Source organism: Notamacropus eugenii, chromosome 3 (genome assembly GCF_028372415.1).
Source record: "Notamacropus eugenii isolate mMacEug1 chromosome 3, mMacEug1.pri_v2, whole genome shotgun sequence".
NCBI classification, from domain to species: Eukaryota; Metazoa; Chordata; class Mammalia; order Diprotodontia; family Macropodidae; genus Notamacropus; species Notamacropus eugenii.
This window is the reverse complement of record NC_092874.1, coordinates 88,769,479-88,785,842: the sequence shown is the minus strand read 5'-3', so window position 1 is coordinate 88,785,842 and position 16,364 is coordinate 88,769,479.

Genomic DNA, 16,364 nt, shown 5'->3' with positions numbered 1-16,364 from the left:
CTCAGTTTCTTCATCTGTAAAATGAGGATAATAACACTTACCTCCCAGGACTGCAGTGAGCATCACATGAGATAAGATGTAAAGTGCTTTGAAAACAAAGTGCTATATAAATGCTACCTATTGTTTATTATCATTGTTCTTAGTATTACATATGGATTCTCAAAAATCTTGGGGGATCCTAGACTGCCTGTAGCATAAAAGTCCATATTCCTTGCCCTGGCCCTCTAGTCCTGCCCCACTCTCCCCCCAGCCCCGCCCAACCTGAAACCTTCACTCTGTGGACCAGCTTCATTCTTCTTCAGATCTAGAATCGAAAAGTCTCAAAATCCCAAGGATGTGTGGTACCACAGAAATCATCTAAGCTGACTCCTTTATTACCTGCCCTGTCAGGGCCATCTCTGTGTATTTGCTCATGTTTCACATCCTCTCATACTTGGAAAACTCTTCTTCCTTATCTCTATCCATTTTCATACAGCTGGGTGGGAGAGTGGAAAGAGCAGAAGACCTGAGTTCAAATCCAATTACTTACTCACACACTTAGGGGCTCTGTGATCCTGGGCAAGTCACTTAACTTGTTTTCTCAACTGTAGAATGAAGGTAATGACAACACTTATCTCTCTGGGTTGTTAGAAGGATTAAATGAGAAACTGTTTCCAAAGTGCTTTAGCACATAGTAAGTGCTACAGAAATGATTCCTTCCTTCCTCCTTAAACTGTATCAAGACACTTTTCAAGGTCCTACCCAATTCCCACTTTTCTCCACTCAGGCTTTTCTAATCATTCATCTCAAAGGGTTGACAAATCAATGGTTCTATGTGAAATGAAGTTTTAAACTATTATTGACAGAAATTTTCCTTATATATATATATGTATATATATATATATATATATATATATATATATGCATGTATGTATATTCCTGCATCATTAAAAGCATGCCTACAGGATGTGAATTTTCTTCATGATTGACCCATATTGATGAGTGTGCAGAGTCGATGGGACTTTGCTATACACTAGTACAATACAGAAAATGTCTCGTAAGCGCCTGCAGTAAGCAAAGCATTATATGTCAACCTTTGGAGGAGACAGAAGATGAAATAACATGTAGTCTCTGACATTCAGGAGCTCTCAGTCTAGTAGGGAGTTAGAACAGCAGTACAGAAAGTTACAACGTATGACATTATATAATAAATGCAATAAAGAGCTAACCCAACTAAGTACTTCAATCAGGGAAGGTTTCCTGGAGGAGGTGACATTTGAGTTTGGGCTTTCAAAGATGGGTAGAAATTCACTAGGCAGAAGAGGATGAGGGTAGGCAGGCTTTCTAGGAATGGGTTTTGATTTTCACTTTTCAGTGAGTTGCTTGGAGTCCTTCTAACCTCATCTTCCCTGTCCCCGAGCCCTCCACCACACACAACTCTCACTTTGTAGCTTCAGTCTGATTTCCATTGTAATTCATTAGGAATCGGAAAATAAATTAAACAAGTTTAGTAAATTAGTAACTTTAATTTACTTAAGTCAATAGAGTCTACCTTGAGGGTATTGCTGTACCTTGCTGGGAAGTAAAGTGCATGAGCTTTGTGGCCACTCTTGTTCTCTCTTAGATTCTTCTTTTCCCCCTTACTTCCAGGTCACCATGTAACCAACAATGTTATTTGGTGGTTGAGAAAGCTGGAAGCCTGAGCACCAGAAAAGTAGAAGCTATCTGTGATTTGAATTTCTTTTTAATTATTCCAGAAAAGCACAAAGCAACCATACAGGCTTCAGCTTTGAAATGTTCCTGCAACATCATTAAGTTGATGGTGATTGCCTACAGCCACCACATATGAAAGGGAATAAAAATACTTGGGGTGGGGGAAATGTAGATCCTATCAGTGAGCCAGCTGAGGAGACCAACTGGCTGAGCTGTTCACGAAAGAGGTTGAGCCAGAAGGAAGAGGGGAACCACAGAGGATGTACTGGCACTGTGGCTGCTAGGATCTGACAGAGACTTTCAGGCCTATGAAATCTCCATCCAGGTGTCTGGATTGAGGGCTGTTGGGCCTCAGGCTTGGTGATGAGTTCTAAGCTTTGGAGGTCTGGACTTTTGAGAAATAGTAGCTCCCCTTTAAGTCTTGTGGGGTTTACAATGGACTTTTCCACCCCAGCCAGGTAAGGTAAAGAGCTAAAGGCTCCTTATTCCCATTGTATCAATAAGGAAATAGAGCCTCCTATAAGAAGTGCCATTTTAAGGGGAGGCTGGCAGAAGGTCCCTGCCCCAAAGTAAAACTCTCAGGGCTAGTACCTTTTCCTCCATGCCTAAAATCCTAAAATCAGGAACCTCCATTTCAAAAGCCAAAGCAGCAGAGAGTAGGTCATTCTGTAAGTAGTTACCAACTAAAAACTGAGATCTCAATTAGCACCTCAGCAGGTATTAACCATTAACCAACAGGAAGCTAAGAATAAGAATGAGTCAGAGGGCAGGTGGTCAGGGTGAGAAGAATGACTAAGGTAGTGGGAGGGGGTATTCCCTGAGGGAGGACCAGGGTGCTAATGAGGGAGGTGGGAAGTGGCAGAGTCAAAGTACTTTACATTTTGGGCTCCAGTTTGGCTCAGGTCCTTGGGCTGCTCAGGTGCACTAATTGGGTAAAAACTAAACCAGTCTCACTAGAGATCCTTGTCTGACAGTGTGCTTCCTTTCAAACCAAATTCCCCAGTGTCATTCATAAACCCAGTATTACTCAGAATACTCACATGATCCTTGCTGTGTATTGTCTTGAAATGTTTGTTAGCATGTTCTGTATGCATGTCTTGTCTACTTGACCAGATTGTAGTCCTCCATCAGGTAGGGAAGGAACATGCAGCGATTAGTATGATAGAGTGGAAAATAGGCTTTATATGTAAGGTAGTATCATTAATCATTAATATATCAATAATAACCGTTCAAGGATAATAGTATGGTAGGTATAATCTAGCTTAGTCAGTTCATAATAGTACTACCATGCATATATTATCTCACCTGATGCTCTTGAAAACTCTGTGCAGTATCATCCCTGTATTACAGATGAGGAAACTGAGGCTCAGAGTTTAGAAAGCATGTTCATGGTCACATCGTAGTTAGTAGATGCAGTCAAGGGTAGGTAGTAAAGGGGGTTAAATTGAAAATCAGGTGACCTGAATTTGAATCCTGACCAGCTTATTGGTTGTGTGGCAGGTCACTTAAGAGACAGAGTTATCTGTAAAATGGGTAGAAAGCCTGGGTGGCATATAAAATCTGATAATGCAACTTGCTCATGTGCATATCTCCTCCCACTCCCCATTATGGGGTCACCTTCTTAAAGACAGCAACGTGTCTGAACTCAATCCGTAGCATAGTTCCGAGTACACAATAGATGCTTATTTGAATGTACTTCGAACATGTCATGCAAAATGTCATGGGCAAAAATGTAGCATTTAGGAATGTAATGCCCAAGATAATTCCTCCCCTATTCACAGAATTTTGCCTTTGGGTGACCCCATAACAAAGCGTTTAGCCTCAGTTTCCCCGTTTATGAAATTGAGATAATAACACCTACCACCCAGGGCTTAATTAATATTTTCAAGGTGCTTTGATATCTACAGATGAAAGGGGATATGGAGTTACAAAGCATCATCATTATTTGAGAATCCATCATTATCATCATTCTTAATGATTATTATTATCATCAATAATAGTAATAACAATAATCAGAGGGTTGTTAGAGTATTTTTTTCATGATCTTTGCCCTAGGTATACCCAGAGGACAACTGGGAATGTAAAGTGTCTTCCCGTAGTGGCTTAATTTAACATTATATAAACTACACATATGGATGTATGTATGTATATTATATAAATATATATATACATATACACATATAATTTTTAAATCTTCTACATATATTTCACATATATATGAGATATGCACATTTTTATATATGCATATATATATATATATTCATCCTACACACTGTACCTAGTTTCCTCTTCTAACAGTATCTCTTCCATCTCATAATTTCCTACAGAAATACCTCCAATGGTTATATTAAGTCTAGATTTTATGTAGCAGGCATTCAAGGCCCTCTGTGATTTTCCACCTCCATGCCTTTGGCCATGTTGTTTCCTATGGCTGGCATATTTTTCCTTCTCTGTTGTTGTACCCATCCTTCAGGGCCTCACCCTGATGCCATCTTTGCCATGAAGTGTCTCTGATTCCTTTCATCTTCCTTCCTGACTCTCATAGAACCTTTTTCATTCTTCTCTATATATTTTAATACTTCAATAGGTGTATGATCTCTGTGGTGTGGGTACTCCCTCCAGCCAGGCAGATTAAAACCCATGCAGAACTTTTTTGTCCTTTGTAACTCATACCCATGTCCTCCCATAATTCCTCTCAAGGAATAGGCACAGCAAATATGCCAGGAACCTGTCTTCCTCTGGATCTCTCTTCATTTGATAGATATTAATACAGCCCTTGGATTGTCCATCTGTTTTTCCCCACTTTCTTTATAGACAAGTCTACTCCCATTCCAAGTCATTCATTTCTTTGATGATATTTTGTGTACTAATTCGTGCATGTAATTCATGGTAATCTGCTGCAGACTATTCATACCCACCATATTTCTTTCCATTGCCCTTCAGGAACCCTGAAATGGTCATTACTTGGAGACTGGTGTTACGTGATCTGCAGTCATATAGCATCAATAGTGATGTTGAGTACATGACCTTGGTTTCAAGAAGGACTTTAGGGTCGTTAAAAGTAATGTGAAATTTCCCACATGAAATCCAGTGTTCTCTTTTCCTTCAATTCATTTCTGGGCTCAGTTCACTGACCATCTTCTTTATCTGTACAAAGTATGTGCATAGACTGATGAACTCTAAAGATTGTCTATCCAACTACGTATCCTTGTCCCGACAATACACAGTCCTCATCTATGAGTTTTTTTCCTGGGTGGATGGTTGGGCCAAATTCTATTAAGGCCTTGAAGTGTTCCAGAACTGGCAGAGGAGTACCACAATGTCACCTACAAACAGGATCACCTGGAATTCCTCACAATCTGAACATAATGCATGTAAAAGTACTTTTAAAACCTTAATGGGATCTTGTATGGTCTTTATATGTATCTATGAGACATATCATCAGAGAAGAGTCTTTAAAGCATCATTTTGCTTTACTCAGTAAAATGATTTTTTTATAGTCTATATAAGTGATCAACACAATGAAATCTTGAAGTATCTGTACCTTTCAGCAAATTTTGTAACTGTAAGCAATTTCCTCTGTACCTCATCCAAAAATAAGGTAAGTCCCTCATTACCTCAAGCCTATACTATTGCCATAACCTGTTGGTCAGACACCATGGTGTTTCAAGTCTTTTCCCCACCTCAATCTATCCTCCACTCAAGCTGTCAGATTGACCTTCCTAAAGCACAGGTCTGACCATGTCACACGGCTCCTCTAAGCCATCAAATAAATGCCAGTGCTCCCTGCTGCCACCAAGATGAACCTAAAATCCTCTGCTTGATTTTCAAAGTTCTTCATGACCTGACCTCTTCCAATCTTTCCAGTCTTCTTACTACTTATTCCTCTCCTCATGCTCTAGTCAAGTAACACTGGCCTCTTTGCAGTTCCTCCAAGATGATATTTCAGCTCCATTTTCACTGGCTGTCCTCCTATACCTGGAATGCTCTCCCTCCTCATCTCCATCCACCTCCTGGCTTCTCTGGCTTCCTTCAAGTCCCTACTGAAGTCCACCCTTCTCCAAGGAGCCTTTCCTAATCCCAGGACCTTCCCTCTGAGACCACCCCTCAATTTATCCCCTATATGTCTTATTTGTACGTAGTGCATGCTTATTAAAGGCTTGCTGACTGACACTGTTGAATCAAATAGAAGGACAATAGGTGCAAATCAAGGTATTTGGGGGACTGTTTACCAAATGTTTACTGTTTGTTAACAGAACAGAAATATGTGCTAAGCTTATGGGCTGATTAAGGAAAGGAACTATAGAAAAACCAATAAGGAGGAGGATTTTTCACAATGAACAATCCATAATCTCTTTCCTGACTTCTTGTTATCTTTGGGATTCACAAGTAGACAAAAGTCATCCCTGCCCTGGCCGTCTATTTCGTGGTCTGTTTTCATAAAACATTAGATTTAACAAGCTCACCAGGATGAAGGAGCTTTGCATATGTAGGTTAGGGTTTCACTGGCTCTTTCCCATAAGATTTGAGTCATCCTTTTTTTTTTATTAAAGATAGTAGGTGGGCTGCTGGTAATGAGGCCAACCTGTAACTTGGTTTTGGGTTGAATCTGCATGTGTGAGAAGAAATGTGTATTTTAAGAAGACTCATAGAACTGTAGGCCTAGGCCTAGAGGGAACCACAGAAGCCATATAGTACAACATCCTAATTCCAGGAGGCCCATAGGGCTAATAGATCATAGGATTTCGAGCTTGAGAACATCTTAGAGATCAGGTGTGGAATCCGTAGGCCCAAAGAGACTTATAGACTTGCCATTTCAGATCTTCTGAAAGGTGTTTTGCTTAAAAGAGTAATTACATTGTACATAAGACTTTGAACTTCTCTAGGGTCTTTCATCACTCTGTGCATACTGAAGTCAACAACTTCAGTATATCCTGTGGGGTGGTTTTAGATGACTTCAACACCTGGGCAAAGTGAGACTCAGAGAGAAAAAACACCTTCCCAGCTGTTCTGCTAGTGAGTAAGTAAATATGATCAGTCTAGAACCCGGGATCTCAGGACCTCCATAGGCAAGGACAGTGAGCTCCATATAAGATGAAATGTAAAGGAGATAAATATAAAATCCTCTATTTGGGTTAAAAATATCTCACAGGTAGAAGATGAAGGAGGCCTGGCTAATCTTTAAGTTCATTTGTAAAAGATTTGGGCATTTGAGTATATTGAATATTCAGTATGAATCCACAGTACAATGTGATGGTAACCAAAAAGATGTAGGTTGCTGTAAGAAAGGAGTGGTGTCCAGCACAGAACAAAAACAGATGTGCCCTGCTGAAGCCACATCAGGAACACTGGATTTAGTTTGGGCCATCATATTTTAGATTTAGTCACCCTCCAGAGGAGGGTGACTAGGATGATGAAAGATGATGCAAGACTACATATGCTTAATTAAACTGGGTCTGCTCAGCTAGGTGGTCCAGTGGATAGAGTGCTGGACTTGGAATTAGGAAGACTTATCTTCCTGAGTTGAAATCTGACCTCAGACACTTGCTGGCTGTGTGACTCTGGGCAAGTCACTTAATCCTATTTGCCTTAGTTTCCTCATCTGTGAAAATGAGCTGGAAAAGGAAATGGCAAACCAGTATTTTTGCCAAGAAAACTCCAAATGATGTCATAAAAAGTCAAACATGACTGAAAAAATAACTGAATACATTTAGCCTAGTGATGAAAAGTCTTAGGCAGGACAGGATAAGTTTCTTCAAGCATTTGAGAGATTATCCTTTGGAAGAGACATTAGATTTCTTCTGCCTGATCTTATAGGGATCTTACTAGGACAAATGGGTAGAAGATTCAGAGTCAAGATTTAAATGCATATTATGGTAAAAAAAAAAAAAAACAACAACAGCAACTTTATAACACTTAGTGTGGCCCCTCAATGAAATGGGCTACCTTGTTAAATAGTGGATTCTCTATCACCAGAGGCCTCAAAACAGTGTTTGGATGAATACTTATTGTGATATCATAGAGGAGATTCCTTCAGGTCTCAGATGAGGTTGTACCTGATGTCTTTTCCACTTATGAGTTTTGGGGATCCTTTGACTTAAAGCATATAGTCCTTTAAGGGCAGGCCTTGTACATCATCATCTTCAGTCGAATTTCTTAGCCTTCAGCATCCTTCCATTCTACTTGAAGTTCTATGCCATCCCATTTGGGAATCCTTCTCAATGAAACCCTGATCCCGTGATCCTTAGCCCACAGGCTATTGCTGTCTCTCAACTATCTGTAGTGCTGTCCAAGGTCTTCATAGTTCTAGCAAGATCCCTCCACCATGAGCTAACATCCCTGAAGACTTAGAGCATTACAGTTGAAAGAGCACCAGGTTTAGAATTGGGAGACTTAGATTTGATGGAACTGTTTTTGTGAGTTTCTTTATCTCATTTTTCTCACCTACAAGATGAGGGAGTTATGCTAGATAATTTCTAAGTTCTTTCCTAGTTTTTTAATCTAAAAAAAATTATTTCTCTTTTTATTAAAACTTTCCCATCCAGTTTCCAATTCACTCATTGTGATCCTCCCCTATCTCCTTTTCCTCAGACAATCTTATGCTCTAATTGAAGCTAAGATGTTAATGATAGAAAATAGCTTAATATAAAATATAGATAACACTTGCACTCTAATGAATGCCCTTAGGCTCTAAACCAGAGTAGTGGCATGGAATTCAAGCATTTGTGTAACAGGTGTGTGTATGGGGAGGGGGAGGAATTTTGGAAGGAGGGGGCTTTCAATGTCAGTCTTATTACGCTACATTAGCAACTAGTTACTACTCCCAAACCAAAGGCACTCGACAACAATTAGAAGCAATACTTGGTGAAGGAAATGAATGACATTGTGAAGATTTCATGACTTATGGCTAAGTCATAAGCGTCTCACCTGACCACAGAATTTTAGGGTTAAAAAAGTTTTTAAAAATCCTCTGTTCTCATTTTAGAGATGAGAACTGGTACTCAAAGAGAATCACATAATTACATAATCTCAAAGAGTTGACAGGGCCTTGGGGACCATCTAGTATGACCTGTATTTGCATAAGAATTCCCCTCCAAAACATCTCTTCAGAATTTTATGAAAGAGCTCAGGGGAAGGAGCAACCACTGCCGTCCCAGGCAGCCTGTTCTACTTTGGGAAAGATCCAGAGTGTTACAAAATTGTTTCTTAAAATCCAATGAAGTCTGCCTTTCTGTCCTTCTGCCCATTGCTCTGATCTTTTGCCCTCTGGGACCAAACAGAACAAGTCTAAATAAAGGCTCTTACACATGCCTGCCTTTCAGGTTTTCCAAGGAAGTTACCAAGTTTTCTATGTCTTCTCTTCTCTGGATAAACATCATCACTTCCTTCAAACTGTCCTCTCACAGCACGATCTTGGGGCCCTTCACTGTATAGTCACCCTTTTCCAGGCTGCCACCATTTTTTCTGAAATATGGTATCCCGAACAGGGCACAGGCATCTACATATGATCTGAGGAGGGCACAGAGCAGTACTTCTTTCGCTTCTCTTATTCTAGGTCTTTGCCTCTCTCAATGCAAGCTAAGGGCATATTTCCTCTGACAGATGCTATGCTCTCTCATATTAAACTTGCCCTAACTCTCTACACCTTCAACTTTGTCAGATAAACTGTAGCCCCGCCATACCATTCCCATTTGCACTTGAGAAGTTAAGATTGTTTGAGATTCAGATTCTGTCATCCAAATATGTTTAACTATTCCTTCAGGTATTGTGTTATTTGTAAATTTGACAAGCATGGCACTTATGTTTTCATCCGGGTCAGAGATAAAATGTTAAACAAGGTCAAGGAGAGATCCTGAAGGCATTCAACTAGAGACCACACTCTCTGGGGTCTGGAAATATTAAGTCACTGGTCCAAAGTAATGCAACTCTTTGGTAGCAGGGCTGGGATTAGAATCCATATTCCTGACTCCCAGGCCATGATCCTCTGTCATTCAGACAATAAGCATTTATTAGGAACCTACTATGTGCCAGGCATTATGCTAAGTTCTGGGGTATGCCAAAAAAGGTGACCTCTCAAGGAGCTCACAATCTAAAGGGAGAGACAACATGCAACTATGTACAAACAAGCTATAAATAGGATAAATTGGAAATAATCAACAGAGGGAAGGGACCAGATTAAGGGAGATTGGCAAAGGCTTCTTATAGAAAGTGGAATTTAAGTGGAGGCTTGAAGGAAGCCAGGAAGCAGAGAAGAGAAGGGAGAGCATTCTAAGCATGATGGGCAGTCAGGGAAAATACTCAGGATCATGAGATAGATGCCTGCAAACCACATCCCAATGTTCTAAATTTCATCAGTATATTTCTCTTTCTAAAGCATAAATATCACCAGGGTTACAACAATAATTTACTCTATGAAGGTAGTGCAAGTCTCAAGAAAGGATACTAGATTGGGAATCCAAATCTTTGATTCTCATCCTTCCACCAACCAGCTTGTATGACCATTAGGCCAACATGTTATCTCTCCCTGAGTCTCTGTCTCCTCAGCTTCAAAAGAAGTGGGTTGGAGTAGATCAACTTTATGGTCCTAGCTCTAAAATGTTATTATTCTATTTTCTTTTTGGTTTCTTGCTCCCATAAAATGCTTTTCTATCTTGCAGGGAAATCAAACTTCAGCCTTTTGTGTTCTCTTAAATCCTCTTCCAAAAGAGCTCTTCTCCTTAGAAATGGCCGAACAGGTGTGCAATTCAACACAAGACAAAGAGATGCATGTTCAGCTGGGCGGGAAGGAGGAGAGTGGAGTCGGAGTCCCCCTGTGAAAAATCTGGCTGAGAGTTGGCAACAGCCAGAGTTCCAAGAAATGTAACAATTTGCTATATTTTCTACAAACATCAGCTGCTTCTACAAAAGCTCCATGTTTTTCTCGCATGAACAAATTCACCCCCTACCCCCCTCCCCAGACCAGCTCTTAGCATCTCAGCATTTGCAGTATGTTTGTTAGTTGTTACTTTGGATGGATGGGTTTTTTTGGGAGGGGTGGTGGAGGGAGAAGAGACTAATTTCTTTATGCAGATAGCCCTATAATATAGTAACTCTCCTACCCTGTAAATCTGTCTTAATCACCAAATCAAGATTCCTCTCATACAAGAGGCATCTTGAAAATTGCTTGAAAGTTTGCCAAGCTTCACAGAAATGCAACTTTCCCAGGTACACCAAAAGAATCTGGGTTAAGAGTCTTGCAAAATAGTTTCCTAATTCCCAAGTGAAACATCTGGGGAGATAACACTTAGCACAGTGCCTGGAACTTTGTAAGTGCTTAATAAATGCATGTTGACTATCGATTGACCAATTGACAGATATTTATCAAAGACAGAAATGATTCTCCAGATAGCAAGATTACCTAGACTTTCCCTAGCCAAAGGTAAGACATATATTACAGTGTTCGGAATTCTAGACTGCCAAATGGCATTATATGATCACAGCCTGCTTCCTTGGTCATCTTATTACATCTACAAGAATACTTAGAAAGAATGACCATTATGGGGATGCAGTCTGGCACCTGCTCCTATAGGTCCTACAGCTACAGCTACTGAAAACCCAGAAAGAAAAAAACTTTGACCTCAAGTCCTTGGCACTGTCAAATGGTTCTACATCAAAAACTGATATGATTTTATCCATGAAAATTTCATTAAAGAAGAGCCATGACCACTTCCTTTGCTGCTGCACTCCAATGACCATGGGGCCTTTCCTTCTGACTGGTGGCTGAAACCTTCCTCTCTTGGTTGTTGCCTTATAGAGAATGAGCTCTTCAGGAGCAGTGATCATCTTACTTTTCTATGAATATCCCCAGTGCTTAGCACAGTGCTTTGCTCATAATAAGCCCTTGACATCTGCTCTTTTCATTCATGTAGAGAGCTACACAGTTTCTCCCAACCACATCATGCCCTCCATGTCTCTATGACTTGGATCTATGTTTTTAGCTCAGGACATCTCCTGACTGATCATTTTCACTGGCTGTCTCTCATTCCTAGAACTCTCTTCTTCATCCTCTTCACCTCCTAGCTCCCTTCTATTCTAGGCCAAAGTCTCACCTTCTGTAAGAAGTCTTTCCCATTCCTTCCAAACTTAGAACCTTCCCTCAAAGCTCCATCTCCAGTTTGTCCTGTATATATCTTGCTTGGACATCATTGTTTATGTTTTCTCCCTCATTAGAATGTGATCTCCTTGAAAATAGGGACTATTTTTCCCTTTTCTTGTTTCCTCAGTGAATAGCACAGTACCTGACACATGAGAGATCCTTGGTAAATTCTTGCTGACTTGACTTTCTTCCCCTATCAGTGCCATTCTACCTTTCTTTCATTTATCCATCTGTGGTGACAAATTCCATCCTCACTCCTTCTGCTCTCTGAACAGCCCCCTGACCAGACACCATTCCATTCCATGGAGTCCCATAGTACCTAATTGACCTTGTACTCCCTTGGCACTTACCATACGTTGCCTTGAATTGCCATCTCTTTGTTATGCCTCCTCAATTAGATTGGAAACTCCAGGAAAGCAGGAACAAAGCCTCATTCTTTGTGCCCCTCACAGCACAGCATATTAAATGACTTAACCATGCACTACATATCTAGCTACAAACTCTCTTAACCTGTGATGGATTGAAATTGGCCTTTATGTCACTTTAGATACAAAGATTTCTGAATCTAATGTTGATCTATTAGATAATTATTATACATTTTCAATGTGCAAGGCACTGTGCTAGGCACTGGGAATTGGTGAATGTTGTCCTTTATTCTTTTTTTTGTTCTTGGTGAAAAGGTATTTTCTTTTTTTTCTGTTTTTTTAATTTAGTTTTATTATTATTATTTTTTAATGTTTTACAATCACTTCCATAAAATTAAGATTTTATCCCCCCCATGCCTACCCCCTACTACCCCCCTCCCTCCCCATGACAGCATACAATTCTGTATAGATTCTACATATACTTTCCTATTGAGTACATTTTCACTATAGTCATGCTATGTAGTCGAACTAAAATAAATGGAAGAAATCATATAACAAATCAAAACTTGATACATAAAAACACACACACACACAAACATGATCTACTACATTCTGCGAATGACTTCCATATTTCTTTCTCTGAGTGTGGAAGGCATTTTCCTTAGAAAACCACCATTGGGATTTTTTTTTTTAAATAAGTTCTTGCGTTATTGCGAAATTCCAAGTCTACCAGAAAAAACTCTCGCACACCGTGGACGTTGCTGTGCACAAAGTTCTCTTGATTCTGCTCCTTTCACTTAGCATGAGATCATATAAGTCCTTCCAGGCCTCTCTGAAGTCTTCTTGTTCATCATTTCTTATGGCACAATGCTACTCCATTACATTCATATACCATAATTTATTCAGCCATTCCCCAATTGATGGGCATCCCCTTGACTTCCAGTTTTTGGCAACTACAAAGAGTGCTGCTATAAATATTTTTGTACATGTGGGACCCTTTCCCATTTTTATGATCTCTTGGGGATACAGTCCTAGTAGCCATATTGCTGGGTCAAAGGGTATGCACATTTTTGTAGCCCTTTGGGCATAGTTCCAAATTGCTCTCCAGAACGGTTGGATGAGCTCACAGCTCCACCAACAACGAATTAGTGTTACAACTCTCCCACATCCTCTCCAGCATTTATCATTTTCTTGTTCTGTCATGTTTGCCAATCTTATAGGTGTGATGCGGTACCTCAGAGTTGTTTTGATTTGCATCTCTCTAATCAATAGTGATTTAGAGCATTTTTTCATATGATTATAGATATCTTTAATTTCTTCCTCTGAAAATTGCCTGTTCATATCCTTTGACCATTTATCAATTGGGGAATGACTTGTATGGTTATACATTTGAGTCAGTTCTCTATATATTCTAGAAATGAGGCCTTTATCCCTGAGCTTAGCCATAAAAATTCTCTCCCAATTTACTACATCCCTCCGAATTTTGGTTGCATTGGGTTTGGTTGTGCAAAACTTTCTCAGTTTAATGTAATCAAAATTATCCATCTTGCATTTCATAATGCTATCTATCGCCTCTTTAGTAAAAATTTCTTCCCTTCTCCATAAATCTGATAAATACACTATTCCTTGCTTTTCCAGTTTATTCATGGAATCAATCTTTATACCTAAATCATGCACCCATTTGAACTTTATTCTTGTGTACAGTATCAGGCAACGGGGTCTATGCCTAATTTCCGCCACACTGTTATCCAGTTTTCCCAGCAACTTTTGTCGAACAGTGAGTTCTTATCTCAGAAGCTGGGGTCCTTGGGTTTATCAAACAGGAGGTTGCTATATTCCTTGCCTACTGTGTCTTGAGTGCCAAGTTTATTCCACTTGTCTACCTCTCTGTTTCTTAGCCAATACCAAGTGGTTTTAATAATTGCTGCTTTATAGTACAATTTGAGGTCTGGTAGCGCTAGGCCACCTTCTCAAGCATTTCTTTTCATTAGTCCCTTTGATATTCTGGACCTTTTGTTCTTCCAAATGAATTTTGATATTATTTTATCCAGCTCTAGAAAATAATTATCTGATAGTTTAATTGGTATGGCACTAAATAAGTAAATTAATTTAGGTAGAAGTGTCATTTTTATTATATTAGCACGGCCTACCCATGAGCAACTGATGTTTTTCCACTTACTTAAATCCGACTTTATTTGTGCAAAAAGTGTCTTGGAATTGTGTTCATATAATCCCTGGGTTTGTTTTGGCAGGTAAACTCCTAAGCATTTTATAGTGTCTACCCTAGCTTTAATGGGATTTCTCTTTCTATCTCTTGCTGTTGGACTTCGTTGCTAATATATAGGAATGCGGAAGATTTGTGTGGGTTTATTTTGTAACCTGCAACTTTGCCAAAGTTGTTTATTATTTTAAGTAGTTTTTTACTTGAATCTCTGGGATTCTCTAAGTAAATCATCATATCATTGGCAAAGAGTGATAACTTAGTTTCTTCTTTGGCTATTCTTATTCCTTCAATATCTTCATCTTGTCTAATTGCTACAGCTAACATTTCTAGTACCATATTGAATAATAGTGGTGATAATGGACATCCTTGTTTCACCCCTGATCTTATTGGGAATGCATCTAGCTTATCCCTATTACATATAATGCTTGCTGAAGGTTTTAGATAGATACTGCTTATTATTTTATCGAAAGTTCCCTTTATTCCTATGTTCTCCAGTGTTTTTAATAGGAATGGTGGTGTATTTTGTCAAAAGCTTTTTCTGCATCTATTGAGATAATCATGTGGTTTTTGTTAGCTTTGTTAATATGATCAATAATGCTAATAGTTTTCCTAATATTGAACCAGCCCTGCATTCCTGGTATGAATTCTACCTGATCATAATGTATTAATCTCGTGATAAGATGTTGTATTCGTTTTGCTAAAATCTTATTTAAAATTTTTGCATCTATATTCATTAGGGAAATTGGCCTATAATTTTCTTTCTCTGTTTTGTCTCTTCCTGATTTGGGTATGAAAACCATATTTGTATCATAGAAAGAATTTGGGAGGACTCCTTCTTCCCCAATTTTCAAAAATAGTCTATATAGTATTGGAATTAACTGTTCTTTAAATGTTTGATAGAATTCACTTGTGAATCCATCTGGCCCTGGAGATTTTTTCCTAGGGAGTTCATTGAAGGCTTGTTCAATTTCTTTTTCTGAGATGGGGTTGTTTAAGTATCCAACTTCCTCTTCTGTTAATCTGGGCAATTTGTATTTTTTAAAATATTCATCCATCTCATTTAGATTATCGAATTTGTGGGCATAAAGTTGGGCAAAGTAGTTTCTAATTATTGTTTTAATTTCCTCCTCATTGGAGGTGAGTTCACCTCTTTCATTTTTAATATTAGTAATTTGGTTTTCTTTCTTTTTTTTAATCAAATTGACCAAAGCTTTATCAATTTTATTAGTTTTTTCATAAAACCAACTATTGGTTTTATTTATTAATTCAATAGTTTTCTTAATTTCAATTTTATTAATCTCTCCTTTGGTTTTCAGTATTTCTAATTTGGTATTACTTGGGGATTTTCAATTTGTTCTTTTTCCAGCTTTTTCAGCTGCATGCCCAAGTCATTGATCTCCTCTTTCTCTATTTTATTTATGTAGGCATTCAAAGATATAAAAGTTCCCCTAAGAACTGCTTTTGCAGTATCCCATAAGATTTGGTATGTTGTCTCATTATTGTCATTCTCTTGAATGAAATTGTTGATTGTTTCTATGATTTCTTCTTTAACCCATTCCTTCTTTAGGATTATGTTATTTAGTTTCCAATTGATTTTTGGTTTATCTTTCCATGGCCTTTTATTACATATAATTTTTATTGCATTATGATCTGAGAAGGATGCATTGATTATCTCTGCCTTTCTGCACTGGATTGTGAGATTTTTATGTCCTAGTACATGGTCCATTTTTGTAAATGTTCCATGTACCACTGAGAAAAAGGTATATTCCTTTCTATTCCCATTCAGTTTTCTCCAAAGATCTATCATATCTACAGTATCCAGAGTTTTATTTACCTCCTTAACCTCTTTTTGTTTATTTTGAGGTTAGATTTATCGAGTTCAGAGAGGGGAAGGTTGAGGTCCCCCACTAGTATAGTTTTGCTGTCAATTTCTTCCTTCAACTCCCCC